Here is a 20,523-nt window from a genome sequence, read left to right as displayed (position 1 = left end):
CAACAAAACCCAGGATTTTTCATTCCAGTAATAATGTAATTGAGGTTTTTTTCATCAAGATAACCACACTGGATTAAGTAAAACTGACAAAAGCTCTTGCAAAATTTGAACCTATCTTGATATTAAGTAGAAATAAGGATACAACGTGGTAGTGGTGGTGGAAGAGAAGGAGATAAGTGCAAAGTCCCAACAATAACATCACTAATTTTCATTTCCTTGTTTCCTTGATACCAGTTATTATTGGATCTTATATAATATGATCTTATATAATATGAAAAGGAAAAGGTCTCTGCTCAAAAAAAGATTATAGATTACAATATGAGGTGTCACAGTCCTTAAAATATAGTGTCTACTATTATTTTTTATAGTAGAAAGAACATTGGACCTGAAGTTAGGAGACATGGTTTGTAAGCCCATGAACTTACTGCATGACCGCAGGTACAACTTGCCCTGTATGATTTCCATCCACATCTAAATGATATGATTCAACTACAGGTCTAGAATTCTATAAAACTAGACTGTATAAATTTATGATCACACTTAGATGTGAACAAAATATATTATTATGATATGTATGGATTGATATATAAATAAGCCAGACAACAAGATGTGAAACAAAGCACCCAAATGGGTTTCCTTTGTAACCATTAAACAGATCATTTTGGTTCTTTTTTATTATTATTTTGTTTAGTTTTTTAAATTTTATTGACAATATTTGTTAATTTCACTTTTGTTTCCTAATAGTTCCCTCCAATAGACCTTCCTTCCTTATCAAAAATACACTGTTAAGCAAAACAAATAAAAACATTAACTATATCTTACAATGTATGCACAATAACAGACCTTTAGTACTTCATTTTTGTATCAAGAGAAGGAAAGTGTATATATATGTGCTCTGGAGACAAGATGTGGTGCTGCATTTATCTAAAGGCTAAGTCTTTTAAACACTAAATATTTTAGTGTTGTCTTCCTATATTTAATTGATGTCTTTGTATATATTTTTCTCTCAGTTCTACTTACTTTGCTCTGCATAAATACAAATGTGTTCCCAGATTTCTCTTATTTTTTAAATGGAATAGATGCCACAGTTTCTTCAACAGTTTCCTATTTAGTGGGCACTCATTTATTTCTGGAGTTTTTCTTTTGTTTATTCAATGATTTTTGGTTGGTTTGAAGTAGAAAAACTTGGTGTGTGTGTGTGTGTGTGTGTGTGTGTGTGTGTGTGTGATCTTATTGCTTGTTCAAAAGATATGAACAATTTTAGTCACTTTACTAGCATCATTCCCAGTTGTTTTCTATAATAGTTGAACCTATTTTATCCTTGATCCATTGTCAAAGATAAGTGAAGTAAATCCCTGTGGGCCAAGTCTTGGTGAAAACTGAATTTATCATTCTTATCTGGAATTTCAATAAAGGGAGTCAGAACTCTGGGGTTTTACTGATGGTATACAAATTGTTCTGTGGTAAATGTAAAAAAGGACATAAGGATTCATGCGCTCAATTGTACACACCATTACTCAGGTCTCGATCAATGTTCATTCTAGTTCTAAGCTGTGAAATAGCACAGTTGATAGTCCTAGTAAATCAGTTCCCCTAGAAACAACAGGCTGATTTTGTTGTTTAAATGGGGAAGAATGGAGGAAAAGAAAGAGTTCACACCAGATAAATATAAACAGGAGATTTGGTAATGCTTTGATGTCAGTGGTGATAGTCATAGATTTATCAGTCAGTTTAAGCCACTTTGATCTACTTGTCTTGTATGTGGGTTCTGTCTTGGGCTCTCTTCTATTTTCCTTCTATGCTACTTCATATGGTGAGCTCATCAGCTCCTACGGATTTAATTTGCCTCTCTTTACTTTTCCTGTGCCAATCTCTTTGCTGGCCTCCAGTTCCACATCATCCTGAATTTAGATGTCCAGTTGATATCTTAAACTCAATGTATCCAAATCAATCTCATTAACTTTCCTCCATCTCCTACTTTCCCTCTTACTGCAGAGTTTGAATCCCTCAGACTCACAATTTGGGAATCATCCTGGATTCCTCACTATCGCTAATCCTTCATGTCCAAATTGTTGCCAAGTGCCAATATTTCTACAGCAAATCATATTCATTCCGTCTTAAATGACTAGTCCTAAAATACTTAAATGACTCCTGGATCGTCTAGGTTTAGACAGTCTATTTGAATTCTTTATAGCGTCATTCCATTTCTAAGGATTTTAAAATTTAAAATAAAACCAATAATTGAGCCTCTAACCTTTAAGAAAGATGGAGTGATTTGAATGAATAAACCAAACAAATCCATCATTACATTACTACACTCCCAAAATGGGGAGTATGCTGCCAGCTTGGTATGCTGGGATCAGTAGATTGGTCTGATGGACAAGTTTATGGATAGTAAACACAGTATGGAAACATATTTCAACCACATTGAAAAAACAGTTCCCTACATTCTTTCCTTTTAGGCTAAAGGAAAAAATTATTAGACTGAGTTGATTTACAGGAGAATTCAACAGGAACCAAATTAAGAGGCAAAACATCTGAATTGTGGGAACAAGGATAGGCAGGCAAAGATGGCCCTGGTTTAAAAAGTACTGAGGAAATAAGTCAGCAGACACTAATTCATTATGAGTAACACCAGACAAATGGCCCTATTCTCTGAAACTGCCTGCGTGGCTGCTCTCTTCCCACACTCCAATAGCACCAAATAACACAATTTCTTGGTCTTAATAGTTAAAAATAAAATCCAAGAACTCCAGAGAGGGGTAAAAGTCTTTCCATTGATGACACACTGCAGAGCCATTGAGCAATCAAGTTAACAAACCCAGGCCCTGAGAAATCTGAAAATGGTAGCAAGCAATAGACACAAGAACCCCTTAACACTTTGAAATCAATGATTATAGCTGCAGAGCCTAAGAAGGAGGGACTAATGGGGGTGAGGGGAGAGGAGGAGAGAAAGTATCAAATTCACTTGGTGGTTATTCCACATGTGTTTAGGACTTGAGGGAATTGTCCAATCCAGCTGTGGTGGGGATTAGGGAGGAGGTGGGAGAATGGTTCAAACATCTGTGTTTTTTTTTAAGTTTTCAAAGCTCTAGTTCAATGAGATTCCCCAAGTGTTTTTCCAAGGGCTTTTTACTTTGCTTTTTGAGCTCTTGAGTGTTATGAGAGAAACTTAATCCAATGGCCTGCTGCATTACACTTACCTCATTAAAATATTGCATTGGAAGATGTGTTTAATACCCAAGAAACCCACTGATCCTCTTCACTAAGCTCTTTAAATGAACCCTTCAAATAGTGAACAGAGCTGAACATCAAAAGTTTTCATTTAAGTTCAAATCCCACAAGTCTTAAATATTCAAGTAGGTTTGATCTCTCCACTTCTACCACAGTCCTTTTTGTCAAGGCTAGACTCCCTAGGGGTATTTAGACATTGCCTTGTGGCCCACACTTTATCCTCAACTTTTACAAGTATGGGGATTCTTAGAGTTCTGGACAGTTCCAGAGAAATAAAGGGACAAGTCATCCATGAAAGTTATATCTACCCAAAGAAGGGAAAATCAATCAATAAATAATTAAGTTCTGCTTTGTGCCAGGCATTGAGTTAAGCAGTAGAAATAAAAAAGAGACAGGAGCTTGCAATGGGGAAGACAATATGCAAATATGTATAAAATAAGCAATATATAGAAAACAAGTAATAATTAAAAGAGGGAATGAGTCCTGAATCTAGCATCAGCTGACCAGGATTCATATTTCATCTTCGATGGGTGCTACCTCTCCTACTTAAGGCAAGTCATTTAACTTACCCAGTATTAAACTCCTCATCTTCAAAATGAGAGAGTTGGATGAGATGTCCTCAGGTCCCTTCTCCCTCTAGATTTATAATCAATTTGTGGAAAGTCTCATATGCAGAAATTCAACTTCCTTGATCTTTCCTTACTAACCCCATCACACCAAGTACATTTGTCTGAGGTCATTCAATGTTGCTTAGAGAAATTCCTCAAAATCTAAATGCTAAACTATTGATACAAAAGAGAAGGAAATGCTGTCAGCTGTCACAGCCACAACAAATAAGGTTGAGAGACTGGCCAAGCTTGGTTATGCTGATAGCTCTCCAGAATGAGACAATAAAATGGCTTTGTAAATAGCTATAATCCCTGGCAAGAGAGAATAAGTTAAATCGACCACCGTGGTCCTCCATAACCAAGGAAGGCAGGAGTACCTTGCCATATGGCCACACAAATTGTCCCCTTGCCACAAGACCACCTGGCTTCTCAGACCAGAAATGCCCTCTCACCCCACCTCCTTGATCAGCAGGTAATATTCAAATCAATATCCCAGACTGGAACCTGTGGAACTGCCATTTCCCCACCTTCTCAGTTACTTCTGCTGGAAAATGTGACAATCTATTATCCTATAAAGATCAAATTCTTTCTGTGGGAGAAAAAATTCCCTTTTCCCATTAACTAACTGTTCTCTCACTACCATTCACTCTAGCCTTACCCTACCTATGCTCTTCTGTCACTCTTCTGTGCTTTCCTTTTCAATGTGCCCTCTGAAGCTCCCATACTATTGTAACAGTAAAACTTTTACAAGGAAGAATATTTTTTCCAAAGATAATCACAAATATATAAACACATCCCTTTCCCCAGTCCACCACAAGAAGCATAATCCCCTTTCCTCCTATACAATCTCAGTCTCTGGTCTGGGAAGATTTAGGTACATAGCTTAACTTTGTACTCATAGCGTACAATCTTGGAATCCAGATTCCCTGGATTCTTATGGTCTCCCTGAGGGTTTGCCTGGCTATTGCATCAACTACCTGCATTCTTGACTCCAAGAACACTATAGCTGAAACTCCTCACCTTGAAAGGATCACTTCTGACACCTAAAACTAAAGCCAACAAAGCCAAAGCAGAAACAAAAATCTTGCAGTTCATTAACTGGAGCTTGGTAGGTAGGAGGGTAACGAACTCCCTTCCACCTCTCATCAATTCATGTCATGATATCCATACTGGGTGCAGATAGGAAGAGTGCTGCACAAAAAATGGTGGGGAAAAGAGAAATTAACTAGCTCTATTTTACCAATTTTAAAGATGTATGTATGTAGCCAATCAAAGGAAGCACAACACTTACCTGTCCATGGAGGCAGAAGGTTCCATGTTAGGCAAACTAAGCAAGTTCAAAAGCCGGGTTACAGTAGCATTACCAAACTGTCCTTTATATTAGATGTAGATGGAATAGTGTCTGGATAGAGAAGAAATGGTCATATAAGTAGGAAGAGAACCAGGAAAGACTGAGGTCCTGAAACTCTAGAGAGAAGAAATTATCTAAGAGGAGAGAGTGATCAATCGTGTCAGAGGTTGCAAAAATCAAGAAGAATGAGGATAGGGGATTTGTAGTTAAGAAATTATTAATAACTTTGAAGAGCACTGTTTCAATGTAATGACAAAGTATATGCCAGATTGTAAGGAGTTAAGAACAGAGTGAGAGAAGAAAAAGTGAGGGCATTTATTGTAGCTGACCTTTTCAAGAAGTTTAACTACAAAAATGAGAAGTGATGCAAGATGTTAGCAGGGATCAAGTGAGAGTTTTTTCAGGATAGAGGAGATGTGGATATGTTTGTAGGCAATCAGAAAAGAGGCTGTAGAAAGGGAGAAATTGAAAATAAATGAAAGAGTGGGAATGACAAAGGGAGTAATCTGTTGGAGGAGACAGAATGGAATGGAAATCTTGAATATTTAGAGGGGTTAGCTTTGGTGAAGAGTAAGGCCACTTTATCATATGAGACAGAGATGAAGGAGAAGGGAATGTCAAAAAGAATTCGAGTGATAGGAGATGAAGAAGGGAAGAGAATAAGGAGTTAATTTAAAAAAGCCTTAATTTTTCATAAAATATGAGACAAGTTTCTCAGCTGATGGAATAAAGAGAGGGAAAACCATGGGAAATTTAAGGAGAGATGAAAAGGTTTGGAAGAGTCACTATGGAGAGTGAGATAATGAGTTAATGAGAGATATAGTAGGATTTTTAATAGCTGTGATATAAATTTATAGTGGCCCTGTTAGAAAGGTTGCATGATTTTCTCCAGCTCCATTCAACAGCAAACATGAAAAGGCAACAAAAGGTGGAAAGGATCCAAAACTGAGTTCTAAAGGCTGAACATAATCAACAATGTGAGAAACCTAGAGGCTTAAGAGGGTGGTATAAAGTTGAATTGGTTCTCAGGAGGTTGAGATGGAAAGAAGAAAAGAGCAAGGCTGGAGCAGGAAAATGGCCTGAGAGAGAACTGGGATCAAGGATTGGAGGTCATGATACAGATGTAGAGAAAGATTTTTCAAGGGAAGGCAGAGTGAGAAGTGAAAAGCCTGTAGATTATGGTTGGATGAAAAGATTTCACAATTCTTGAACTAGATATGGTGCATTTGAGGATGATGGCAAGATCAAGGGCATGACCACTTTTGTGTATGTATAAATTGGAGTAGAGGGATAGTTCATAATAAGTGAGTAGGTTGAGAAACTAAGCAATTAGGGTTTTTGAAGAAGAGTTAATATGGGTATTAAAGTTTCCTAGAATAAGGACAGGAGTTGAAGGGGAAAAATATTGTGAACCAAATATCAAACTTATTAAGGAAGAAAAAAAGTGAACTGGGGTCTATTGACAATGCAACCACACTTTTGATTGGGCAGTAGATATGAGTATTATGAACTTCAAAGAAAGAGAGATTGCTTAGTAATAGTGGAAGAGGAAGAACTTGGGAGTGGCAATGGAGAGCAAGGAGTATTCCAACTCTCCTTCCTCAACCAATGAGTCAAGAAAAAGGAATGAATTATTGGAAAGGGTGGCTATGCCATCAGAGGGAAGTCAAGTTTTAGTAAGCACTAGTGGATGGAAAGAGTGGGGAAAGAAGATTTGAGATTAAGGAAAGTTTGTTACCTATGGAACAGTTTTTCCAAAGAACACAGTAGAAAAACTGATTGAGGTTAGGTTAAAATTTTAGGGTGAGGAACTGAGGGGATGGGAACTAAGAATTGGGTAGTAAGGGTGTGGAATGAAATTTGGATCGTGATCTTTAGATCTTTAGTAGTTCAGACTCACCAGAACTTGTTACCAGGCATGAAAATGTCCATCTTTGGATGGAGAACATTATTCTGAAAGGACAACTGGAGATGGGAGGCTTGAAGTCAAAAGAAGGGTTGGTATTCTTTGTATTTTCCAAATAAAAGCTGAGAAACTGGACTGCCAGCAGGAGGTGGAAATTGCCTTGGGTTAGCACTATTAGAAGGATTTGTTATGGGACAATTAGAAAGCACTTAATTCAATATCTAGCAGGCTTTCCTCAGAACAGAGGAAAGCAGGAATGGGACCAGATCTTTAGCACAATCTTCTATAATAAGAATTTTGTAGTTGACAAATGTTAAGGTGAGATAATGGAAATGGATCAGTTCTAAAGTGTGAGTTGATCAAAACAACATCTGGATTTCACTACAGTGCCTAACACTATAGCTTTAGCATAGAGCTTATTTTTTTCCCTCCTTTAACAAGTAGCCATTAGTTCTGTTTTTAAAGCTTTTCCAGCAAAAATGAAGTATAATTCTACTTAATTTTATTTCTTTTTTTTGACAAAAGAATCTTTATTTTGGGGGAAAAAACACCTACGTATGTGAAATGAGCACATCAAATTGAAATTCCTGTTAGTAGGAATAGTATTGTTTTTAACTCTTGGTATGGTCAAAATTTAATTTAATATTATCACAACTACTTAAAAGCTTTTTCTAGTTCGAACAGTTATTCTGGCTTTTGTTGGATGCTTTATGTTTCTATCCTTTTCAAAGTACCATAATAATTTCTAAAAGGCAATTATCTTATATTTATGTAAGAGAGAATAGTTAAAATAACCACATTTGATTAGATGAAAATACTTTAATTGAATCAAGCATTTAAAACTGAGTGTTTGGAGTATGGCTAAATAAAATTTAATATTTGAATGTAATGAAATACTGTGCTAAAAAAATTTATGTGTGACAAGTACAGAGAAAAACAGAAAGATCTATATAACTGATGCAGAGTGAAATAAGCGACACCAAAAAAATCTATATGTAATCTACATCTAAAATATACACATACATAGTAACTACATCAATGTAAACAGAAAGAACAATGATACACCTAAAAGTCAAAAGAAAATGTAAAAAAGGTAGAAATAAAATGGTGACATGAAGGCAGAAGCTCATCTGATTTCTCCCAAATTTCCCTTCGAACAACTTTAAAATAAAATCTATAAATGAATTCTAGAGCAGCAGAACCAACAAAAGGACAAGGTGAAATAAATTTCCACCTCAAAACAACTTTTAAATTTGACAGGAAAGTCTGTCTCCCTGGAACAAAAGTGTAGCACAGTCCGCAGTAAGCCAACAACAGTAATCAGAACTTGGAAAGTTAATAGAGACACTTTTCTTCGTTAGTTACATCTTAACTGAGGCTTGTTTGTAATCTGAACCAGAGGAATTCCATAACTGACTTGGTTTAAGCAGTTCTATTTGACTTAATCCTTGGAGAATCCTGTCTTGATCTTTTGTATTTCTTCTTGCAGACTCTTACTTCCTATGAACTTGTAGTTGAAATGGTACCTGGAAAAAGAATAGGTTCCACATCCTCAAGGGAAACTGCTGATTGGTTATTGATGACTTAAGGGACCCTGAAGTTGACTGAGATAGACTTCTTGGTTTGGAGTTCAGAAACATAAATGGTTAATTGCACAGCAAATAAAAATAAAAGTGCTTTTGATAATATTTCTCTATCTTCACTACTGCATGTATGCAATCAAAATTCCTGTGACACCAGAGAAAAAGGAATTTTTATGAAGGTTACTTCTTTTAAGTAGTTAAAGTGTGAAGAAGTCATCTAAGCCAGCTCATATCTGGACAAGAATTCCTTCTCCAACATTTCTAAGAAGTCAGGATCTAGGATCAATTCTGGATTCTACTGCAATAATCCCTGCAGTCATCTCTGCACTGAAATCTAATGAGAAAGTACAAGTCAGTGACATCTTCCACCAGAGAACTGGAAAAAAAAAAAAAAAAAAAAACACAAAAAACCCCACAAAAACCTCCACAAAAAACCAGGCCTGGAAACAAGTAAAAATCTACATCTTCCACCCCATCCAAGGAATTCATATAGATTGTAGACTACAAAAGTAAAAGCATAATTCCCATTGCAAAAGCCTTAGAGTAAAGAGCTTGGAAGTGTTAAAAGAATTCTGAGGAAACAGGTAGGTATCCAAGCCTAGAACAATGGTTTCTAAACTTCCTGGCAACTGTTCTGAAACATCAGAGAGGACCTTGAAGATTCAGCTTGAAATTTTAAAGATCAAAGTGGTCTAATCTCAGGATGTGGAAATTAGTGCGAAAAGCCAAGGGATCAAGGGCAAAGCTCATCCACCCAGATACTTCTTAAGAGACATATCTTGGCTCCTATGCAAAAACCTCAATTCAGAAATGAAACCTGGAAAGACCAGTACATTAAAGATGAAAATACCAACCAGCATCGAATCTAGGGATCCTCCAAAGGAAGGAGTAAGCAACTCCATAACAACTATAAACAGAGATTCAAATGAAAAAATGAATTTCCAACAAGGACTACAGGAATTTCTAAAAGAAATAACGGAAGAGATAAAAATGAAATAAAAAAAAAACCTAGAAGAAACAATTGGAAGCAGAATCAATACCTTAGAAGAGAAAGTGGTAGACCTTACCCAAGAAGTGGAGTCCTTGAAAAGAAAAGTGGATGAAAGAGAAATCAATGATTCCATGAGAAAGCAAGAACTATTAAAACAAAATGAAAAGATAGAAAAACTTGAAGAAGAAAATGTAAGATATCTGGTAACAAAAACAACTGATTTGGAAAACTGGTCAAGAAGAAGAGAACATAACAATTATTAAGCTCCCTGAAAACATTGATATAGTTTTAAAAAAAAAGTTTGAATACTGTATTTCAAGAAATCATAAAAGAAAACTGCCAGATTTATTAGGATCACAAAGCAGTTTAGATATAGAATGAATCCATAGGCCACCTCTTCTAATAAATACCCAAATAAAAATTCCCAGGAATATCATAGTCAAAATCCAGAACCCCCATGTTAAAGAGAAAATATTAAAAGCATCTAGAATGAAGCAGTTTAAGTACCAAGGAGTTGCAGTTAGAATCACACAAGACTTAGCTGCTTCAATAATAAATGAGAGAAAAACCTCACATACAATATTTAGAAAGGCAAAAAAGATGGGTTTATAACCAAGAATAAACTATCCTGCAAAACTTGGTATAATCCCATATGGGAAAAAAAATTATATTTGACACAATAGAAGATTTTGAGAAATTTTTGATGGAAAGACCAGAGCTGAGCAAAAAGTCTGGGATTTCAGAGACATCTGGAAAGGAAATGATGAAAAGAGATTTCATAGAATTCTGTATAGTATGAGCTGATGCACAGTGAAATAAGCAGAATCAAAACAATTTAAAGCAGTACAACAAAAAAATAGAAAGAAAAACAACTTTGAAACTAATGAATGCAATCAAACTCCCATGTCTCCAGAAAACCTGGAAATACTCTAGAGATATGACATTTCTTCAGGCACAGGATGAAAAAGGGAACATACTTTTTTAGATATGGCCATTGTGTGGATTAAATTTGATTTTTGTTAAACTGCTTTATCCTCTGTCCCTTTGTGGTTTTAATTGGGAGAAAGAAAGGGAAGTTAATGGAAGGTGGAGTTAATTTAAAATACATTATAATGATAATGACTTTGTTTTAAAGAGACATTATACTATTTTAAATTTATGTAATGAAAGTACAATTATTCAGCTACAGTGTTTCCCCCATAATAAGACACTGTCTTATTATTTTTTTGGACAGAAAAACACCAGAGGGCTTATTTTCAGGGGAGGGCTTATTTTAATGAACATTGACAGCAATTTTAATAAACAGGTAAATGTGAACAAAAAAAAAAGTACCTTTATTCAATAATGATCATGTCATCTTCTTCAACAACATCTTCATAAGTGTCCATACCCTGAATTCCATCCTGGATGTCTTGAGCCTCTATTTCCTTCAGAAGAAGTGGACCCAATCTGTCATGCCCAGCAATATAGCTCTCTTTAAATGAACATGTCTTCTCCAGGTAACCTGCTCGTAGTGCCTTGGCGACACAGCTGTCAGTAATTTTATCCCATGACTTCTTCACCCAAGTCACGACTTCTTGCAGACAGGGCTTCACAAAGTTTCCACGCTGATTTCTTTCCATTCTATTTTAAATGTAGTCATTGACTTCCATGCGCAAATGGTCCTTGAATGGCTTGTTTATTGCAATATCAAGGGTCTGGAGATAGGCAATCATTCCTGCAGGAATCATTACTTGATCTATTTTTCTCTCTGCAAGGAAGTTCTTCATTTCTTTAGTGTGGTGAGTGCTGGCCAAGTTCTTCTTTTACCCTCCATCATGCCCCCTGAGTTCTTCTTTTATCCTCCATCATGCCCCCTGAGTTCTTCTTTTATCCTCCATCATGCCCCCTGAGTTCTTCTTTTATCCTCCATCATGCCCCCTCACTCCTGCTTACACACTGGGTTTTTATGTTATCCTGCCTCAGCTCTCCTCCGCGGCACTGCTCTCAATGGCGCCAGCAAGCAAATCACTGGGGAAGAACAGGATGACGCGCTCACTGCTGCAGCTCTGATTGGATGCAGCTAGGAGCATGGCGTGTGTTTCACCCGGGAGGGGGAGGGGGAGAGGAATGGTGCACACAGAGAGTACCGTAATGTAGCGTGTAGCGCAGGGGATCACCTTCACTACAGTAGCAACCTCAATAGGGCTTATTTTCGGGGGAGGGCTTATTTTAGAGGAATCTTACACAGTAAGGGGAGGGCTTATTTTCAGGATAGGTCTTATTATCGGGGAAACACAGTAGTAATATGGTAAGCAGAACTGCTTTGAAGTGAAAGTAGAATTATATATTTAAAGCAAGTGGTATGAAATAAAATTCAAAGCTTTATTTGCTGTCCTATTTGGGGGGGGGGACATATTTTGATTTATAAAAGTTTTCTTTGTTTAAATTTAACAATAAATAAATATCTATGATTTAAAAAATAATAATAAAGTAAAGACCCTGGGAGAAAATGAATCAGCAGTGCTCTCCATCCACAAATGGTAAAGGGGCAGATAACTGTCAGAAAAAGATTACAGGGATCACTTTGCTTGAACTGGGAACATGACTGTTGCTTTGCATAGTGATCCCAGTCCCAGGTTTTCATTCCAGGATAAGGAGAAGTGTCAGCACACTAGAGATCATGGTCATAGATAGCAGGGACCCTGGTTACTGTTGAAGGGGGAAAATAGTGCTTATGGTTTCTCACCCCATAGAGCACAAGTCAGATCAGTGAATATATTTCTCTTTAGATTATATCACTTGGAAGAACTGAGAACTTACTAATTCCCAGTATTAGCTCTGAAAGCAGAAGCTTGAAAAACTAAATCAATGGACAGTGTCCCCTCTACTTTAGGATCACAGCCCTACTTTAACAAAAAGTAAAAATACAATAAATAGGCTAGAAAAGAATGACTGAATAACTACCACTACAACAAAAATAACCAGACCATAAAAATTTACTATAGTGATAGGGAAGATCAAAATACAGACTCAAATGAGGACAACAATGTCAAAACAGAAGCATATTAAGTCTCAAAAAAAAAAAAAAAAGTGAATTGCTCTTAAATTTAAAAAGAATTCTTAGAAAATAAAATTCAAAAAGAATTTTAAACATCCTATAAGAGAGATAAAAGAAAAATTGTGAAAAGAAATTAGTCATGCAAAAGTCATGTAAAAAGAGTCAATAATTTGATAAAGAAAGCACCAAAAAATGGAGAAAGAAGAACAAAAATTCAAAACATAAAACAACTCCTTAAGAAGTAGTATTGGCCAAAAGAAAATAATTCCTTAAAAATTAGAATTGAGCAAGTGGAAACTAATAACTTCATGAGACATTAAGAAACAATAAAACAAAATTAAAAGAATGAAAAAATGGAAGAAAGTTTGAAATTGAATTTGAAATTATTTTATTGAAAAAACAACTGATATAGAAACTATATCAAGGAGAGATAATTTAAGAATTATTGAACTACCTAAAAGTCATGATCCCCCCAAAAAAAGCTTAGATGTCATATTTCAAGAACTTTTTCAAGAAAATTGACCTGATATTCTAGAACCAGGAGGTAAAATAGAAATTGAATTTTCAATTGCAACCAAGAATCAATGAGCAGAACTAAATATAAACATTAGGGGGAAAATGAATAGTCAACTAAATAGAGGACTCTCAGGAACTTTTGTGAAAAGATAAGAATTGACAGAAAAAAAGTGATTTCCAAAGACAAGACCCCAAAATAGCATAAAAATATAAACAATAAAGAGAAATCATAAGGAATTCAATAAAGTTAAACTTTTATATTCCTACATGAGAAGCAGATTCTTATAACTGCTGAGAACTTTATCATTAGTAAGGGTGTGAGGAGTCATAGACAGAAGACACAGATATGAGTTGACTATAATAGGATAATAAACCTCCCCCCCAAAAAAAATAAGTAAATAAATAAGAGATGAGAAAGAAGGTGGTATCTCTCTACCACTGGGAGAAGGTGGAAGATACAAGTAGAATAGAGTAAACTATTTCACATAAAAGAGGCATGAAACTTTTTACAGTGGAGGGGAAGATGATGAGTTGGGCAACACTAGACTCTTACTCTTATCAGAATTAACTAAAACAGGGAATAACATGCACTAACATATAGGAATTTATCTTGTCCTATATGGAAGTAGAAGAGAATAATAAAAAGGGAAGGCCATGGTTAGAAGCAAAACACTTGAGGAGGGACAGAGGATAAGATGAAAAAGAAGAATAAACAGAGAGGGGAAGTAGGATGCAGGGAAATAAGCAATAATCCTAACTGTAATTGTGAATGGGATGAATTCAACCAAAAACAGAAGCTAAAAGAGTGTATTACAAAACAGAATCCTATATGTTGCTTAACATGAAACACACGAAGCAGTAAAACACACAAAAAGCAAAAGTACAGGGCTAGAGGAGAAATTATTATACTTCAGCTGAAGTAGAAAGGCAAGGAATAGCAGCTATGATCTGAGATAAAGCAAAAACTAAATGAAATCTAATTAAAAGAGATAAGCAGAGGAATTACATTTTGCTTAAAAATACCATAGAGAAGTAATAGCAATACTAAAGATATATGTATAAAATGGCATAACATTCAAGTTCTTTTTAAAAAAAAATTAAATGCATTATCATTATGCAAATCCATTATAGGAAAAAATAAATAGTAAAACTATACTAAAAGATAACACCAATTTCTCAGAATTGGATGAATTCAACCAAAGAATAAACAAGAAGTTAATGAGATGAAAAGAATTTTAGAAAAGTTAGATATGATAGCCCTCTGGAGAAATAGGAATGGGAATAGAATAGAATTGAATATATTTTTGTCTCAGTAGTACATAGCACCTAAACAAAAATTGACCATGAAACAAACAAACAAACAAACACACAAACAAACAAAAAAAAAAACCATAAAAGTCAAATGCATTCTTTTGAATGTATTTTTTCATATCATAATATAATAAAAATTACATTCAATAAAGGGTGATGGAAACATAGATTGAAAATTAATTGAAACAAAATAATTTTAGTCTAAAGAATGAGTGGGTCAAAAACAAATCATAGGGGGAGAAGGAGACATCAATAATTTCATTAAAAAAAAACAAACAAAAAAAACTATAAAAGTCAAATGCATTCTTTTGAATGTATTTTTTCATATCATAATGTAATAAAAATTACATTCAATAAAGGGTGATGGAAACATAGATTGAAAATTAATTGGAAACAAAATAATTTTAGTCTAAAGAATGAGTGGGTCAAAAACAAATCATAGGGGGAGGAGACATCAATAATTTCATTAAAAATGACAACAATGAGACAATATAAGAAAATTTATGGGATGTAAACAAAACAATGCAGAAGAGAAATTTTATATCTCTAAATGCTTATATTATTAAAATAGAAAAAGAATGGATCAATCAATTGGGAATGCAGCTAAAAAAATAGAAAAAAATGAACTAAAAATCCTCAATTAAATACCAAATTGGAAATCCTGAAAGTCAAAGAGATATTAATAAAATTGAAAATGAGAAAATCAGGGACAGCTAGAAGGTGTGGTGGATAGAATGCTAGTCATAGTAAGGAGGAATTCAGTTCAAATCTGGTTTCAAACATTTATCACTTGCTAGCTGTGTGACTCTGGGCAAGTCACTTAACCCAAATGCCTTCCTTCTCCACCCCCCCCCCCCCAAAAAAATAATTAAGAAAATCATTGAACTAATAAATAAAATTTTATGAGGATGGGGGGGGGGGGAGAATAAACTAGATAAACCTTTGATTAATTTAATTTAAAAAAAAGAAAGAAAAAACTAAATTGCCAGTACCCAAAATAAAAAGAATGAATTCACTATCAATGATGAGGAAATTAAAGCAATTATTAGGAGCTATTTTGCCCAATTGTATGTCAATAGAATTTATAATCTAAGTGAAATGGCTAAAAATTTACAAAAATATAAATTGATGAGATTAACAGATGAGGAAATAGAAAACTTACATAATCCTATTTTAGAAAAAGAACTTGAACAACTTTTTAATGAGCTTCTTAAGGGAAACTATCCCTAGGGCAGAAGGCTTCACAAGTGAATTTTATCAAACATTTAAAAAACAATTAAACTTAACACTACATAAGCGTTTGGAAAATAGGGGATGGTCTGTCAAGCCCTTGCCCATAGCCTGAGTCAAAGAGCTGAGACAGGAAGCCAGAGCATTGCAACATCTGCATACCATGGAATCTTCTGTCAGGCTCTTAGGCTACTTTGTCCTGGGCACTTACAAAAGTCAAATTATTAGCCACTGAGCTCCAGAAGAAAATGGGACCTGGCCTCAATTACCCAGCACCTGCAGTCATTCAGCAGACTGCCCCAGGGCAAACTTAGGCAGCTGCCCACCCCTTTGTCTTATGAGCAGAACCCAACCCATTAAAAGCATGAGCAAAAAAGCAAAAAGAACTCTGACCATAGATAGCATTTATGGGGAGAAAGAAGAACAGCCCTCAAACCCTGAGATTCCTAAAAGTAAAACAACTCCAGATGAAGCCCCAAAGGGAGATATGAGCTGATTTCCATTTCACAAGGCTATCCTGGAAGATTTCAAAAAGGATCTTAAAAGAGAGTTAGAATAAAAATAGGGAAAGGATATGAGATCTTTGCAAGAGTGTATGGAAAAAGAAAAACATAAATTATAAGAAGAAAATTCCTTAAAAATAGATATGATGAAATAGAATAAGCATATACCTCCTTACAAAATAGATATAAAAAGAAACCATATCGTTGCAGAACAGAATTGGTGAAATGGGAGGGAGGGGAGGAGAGAAAGAATGCAATGAACAAAACAACTCATTTAAAATTACAATTGGCCAAATACAAAAGGAGCCAAAAAAGATAAATGAAGAAAATAATAAATTAAAAATTGGACTTGAACAAATGGAAATGAATGACTCAATAAGACTTCAAGAATCAGTCAAACAAAACCAAATATATATATATATATATATATATATATATATGAAAAACTAGAAGAAAATGTGAAATACTTCATTGGAAAAACAACTAACAATTGGAAAATAGATATAGGAGAGACAATCTAAGGATTATTGGACTTCTTGAAAGCCATGATGAAAAGAAAAAAAAAGAGCCTAGACATCTTCTTCCAGGAAATCAGGAAAAACTGCCCTGATGTTCTAGAACCAAAAGGTAAAGTAGCCATTGAAAGAATTCACTGATCAACTCCTGAAAGAGACCCCAAAATGAAAACTCCAAGGAATATAGTAGCTAAACTTCAGAATTATCAGATCAAGGAAAAAATATTGCAAGCAGCCAGAAAGTAACAATTCAAATATTGAGAAGAGACAATTGGGATTACCCAGGACCTAGTAGCTTCTACCTTAAAGGATCAAAGGGCCTGGAATGTGATATTCTGAAAGGCAAAAGAACTTGTATTGCAACCAAGAATCAACTATGCAGATAAACTGAGCATTATTTTTCAGGGAAGAAGATGGACCTTCAAAGATACAGTTGAATTTCATTTATTTCTGATGAAAAGACCACAGCTAAACAAAATATTTGATTTCCAAATACAGAACTCAAGAGAAGCATAAAAAAGGGAAGGAAAGGACTCTTGAGAACTATATTTCTGTTATGGCTATACTTAGAGAGTGTGTATATAATTTGATTTTATTATGATATGAAAAAGAATCTAGAGGTAGAAAGGGGATTATGATGGGAAAAAAGGAAAATGGAGGTAAAATGGGGGAAATTACATCTCATGAAGAGGCAAAGAAAGCCTATTATAATTGAGGGAGAAAAGGGAAGGGAATGAACATTGTGTGAATCTTACTCTCATCAGATTTGGCTCAAAGAGAGAATATTAGACATATTTGGTTTCACAGAGAAACTTGCAAGGGTATGGGATTCTTCTGGAGTACTGAGGCCACCTCAATCTTTGATTCACAGTAAGTTTTCTGCCACATTGCAGAAATGCCTTTGTTGAGCAAGGAGCATTGATTTATAATCATGGAAATGAGTATAAACCAAGAGTCAGAGCCAGTGGCTATGTGAACAGAGATGCCTGAACAGGCCCTCTCATTTGTGAGTGAGCTGCTGAATTGCTGGATTGGCTCTCCTCCCATTGATAGATACCTTGCATATACAATGCCCATGAGCTCTTAAAAGACAGTGGCAACAACTGGCTTCCGAGAATAGGGACAGGAACCTAGAAAGATGGCAGAATAACCACTTCACCATCAAGCACTGCTACATGGTCAAGACAACCCCGACAAGGAGTCCAGTGGGAGAGCCCATCAAATTGCACTGTTTCCAGACCAGGCAGAGGGTAGTGGAGAGCAATTAAATAACCTAATGGGACAGAAAATAGGCTTCCCTTAGGACTATATATAAATGTGTAAAAGAGCAAGGGGCACAGTTCAGTTAGGAGACATTAGGAAATTCCTGGATATTGCTTACAAAGTTTCTCCATGATCACCTGAGGAGGACTGTTACAATTGTGATAGATGGATTGTTTTTGGTGAACAGCTCACCAGTTTTGATAAACAATGACCAAGAGAAATACAAAAAAGTAATTTTACTATATATAATCTCATTAAACAAAGTCTGAAATCAGAACCAGAAAAGGAGGTCAGGAAATTTACAGTTGGAGCACAGACACGCCCATGCCTTAGCAGTAAATGCCCCTCTCCCTCTCCTGATAAAGATGATTTCGAATGGCTTTCCCCACCTCCATCATCCTCAGCCCTGCCTTATCCAGACTTATAGTCGGTGTTGACTCTAGACTAGGCAATGTTTTGGATGACAGAATTTTTAGAACAGACTCAGTTGACTGCCACTCAGGTTGCTCCAGATGCAAGCATGAAGTTATATTTTGAACAAATTAGCAGCATTGAAGTCCCAAAACCAATCTGGAGAATGGCAGCTCAAGTAGGGACAGATATAAATCAGGAATGGAGGAACAGGTTTAGTCACCAAGGGACATTCACAGTAATAACACTCATAAGAAATGATTATTACCACCTACCCCCTCATGCTGTTTGTGAAATGCCCATTTAACAGTGTCAGAGGAAAACAATTAAAAATCCTTGTTATAAATCCTCCACTACCCTGGTATTCATTAGCTATCCCAGTCATACAAATATATGAAGAAGTGCCTATGTCTGTCACTATTTTTAACACTAACAATATTGAAACATATTTTAACAAGGAACAATGGATAGCTCAAGGAATAGTCATTCCATTTGAACTTACAATTAAAACCAAAGATAATAATTGTGAATTAGCCCCACAGCTAGATCCAAATTCAGAGGTTGTTGTACAAACATTTTACGAAGGCTATCACACTTACTCGGCCGATACTGACCCTTACTTTGAATAACCAATAATTTGAAGTATTAAACAATAGAATGGCAGGGGTAGGAGGCAGTAAGGAGATTTTGATGTCCACTGAACCAGTAAATTGGCAAAAAGATGGAAAAACAAGAACCATTTTCCCTTTAATAATAGATGGCTTACATGTTAACTTATGGGATAGGGATATATTACATCAATTAGGAATGAAAATTATTATAGATTTTTAGTAGGGGTCATTGTTGCTGCGGCTTCTACCACTCTAAAAATGACTTAGATTATGGACACACCAGTATGCGTGGAGCAATGGACCCTGTCTAAAGGAAAAGCAGCTGCTCTACATCAATTAGTACAAGAACAATTAGAATTAGGACATATTGAGGAAACAAATAACCCATGAAACTCCCCTGTATTTGTTATAAAGTAAAAATCTGATAAATGGAGAATATTAACAGATTTGAGACAAGTAAACTCCATAATGGGCCAGAACTCTGGAGAAATATACTTAGGCAAGGATTCTTACAAGGTGTTAACTCAGTGGAATTGATAAGACAATGGTTATTTAGTTTAGCATGGTGATTAATAGTTCTCTAATTCAATACATGTACTTAGTACGTAATATAATTCTACAAGATTCACATTTACAATGATGTAATTATAATAGAGTATATAAGCTGGGACAAACTCAGTCAGAGATATTCTTTCCATCTCTTATCTTTGTGGTGGCTGGAGGCTGGAGCACAAGCCCTTGGACTCAGAGAGACATTCATTCCATCTCTCACCACCATGGATGACTGGAACAGGCTCAGGGAAGACAGAGGACTGGAAATTGGAGCACAAGCTCTTGGACTAAGACAAACTTCAAGATAGAGACTATCTTGGTGGTCCTCTTGCCTCCCCCAGAAACCAAGACCCATTCTAGAGGACCTCCAGAAAGCTGGCCTGGGCCCCAGGCAAGGAAATTAGACTGTGAAGGAGATAATAAAGAATTTGGACTCTATCCCTGGCTATTCTCATGGTGATTACTTTGCTTCTCCAAAGGCCTCCAGAAAACCAACCAGAATGCTACAAAACTCAGTTTTGAAAGACATGGGTTCTTTGCAGGCAGGTTTGCCATCTCCAAACATGATCCCCAGGAAATGGCCCTTATGGATAACAGATATAAAACATTGCTTTTACTCTATCCCTCCTCACCCTGAGGACAGGAATAAATTTGCTTTCTCAGTACCATATTCCCAAAGACCTTTAGAGCAAATGATATATGGCAAATGGATATTACACATATGGGAAAAACATGCATTCATGTTACAGTTGATACTTATTCAGGCTTTGTATCTGCATTCTTTCCATGAGGGGAAGCTACTTCACCTTAATAAATCATCTATTTCACTATTTTGCCTCTATGGGTATTCCACACACCATTAAGACTGATAATGTACCCTCGTATGCCTTAAAATATT

The sequence above is a fragment of the Antechinus flavipes genome, chromosome 1, assembly GCF_016432865.1.
Source record: "Antechinus flavipes isolate AdamAnt ecotype Samford, QLD, Australia chromosome 1, AdamAnt_v2, whole genome shotgun sequence".
NCBI lineage: Eukaryota > Metazoa > Chordata > Mammalia > Dasyuromorphia > Dasyuridae > Antechinus > Antechinus flavipes.
This window is presented reverse-complemented; position numbering follows the sequence as displayed.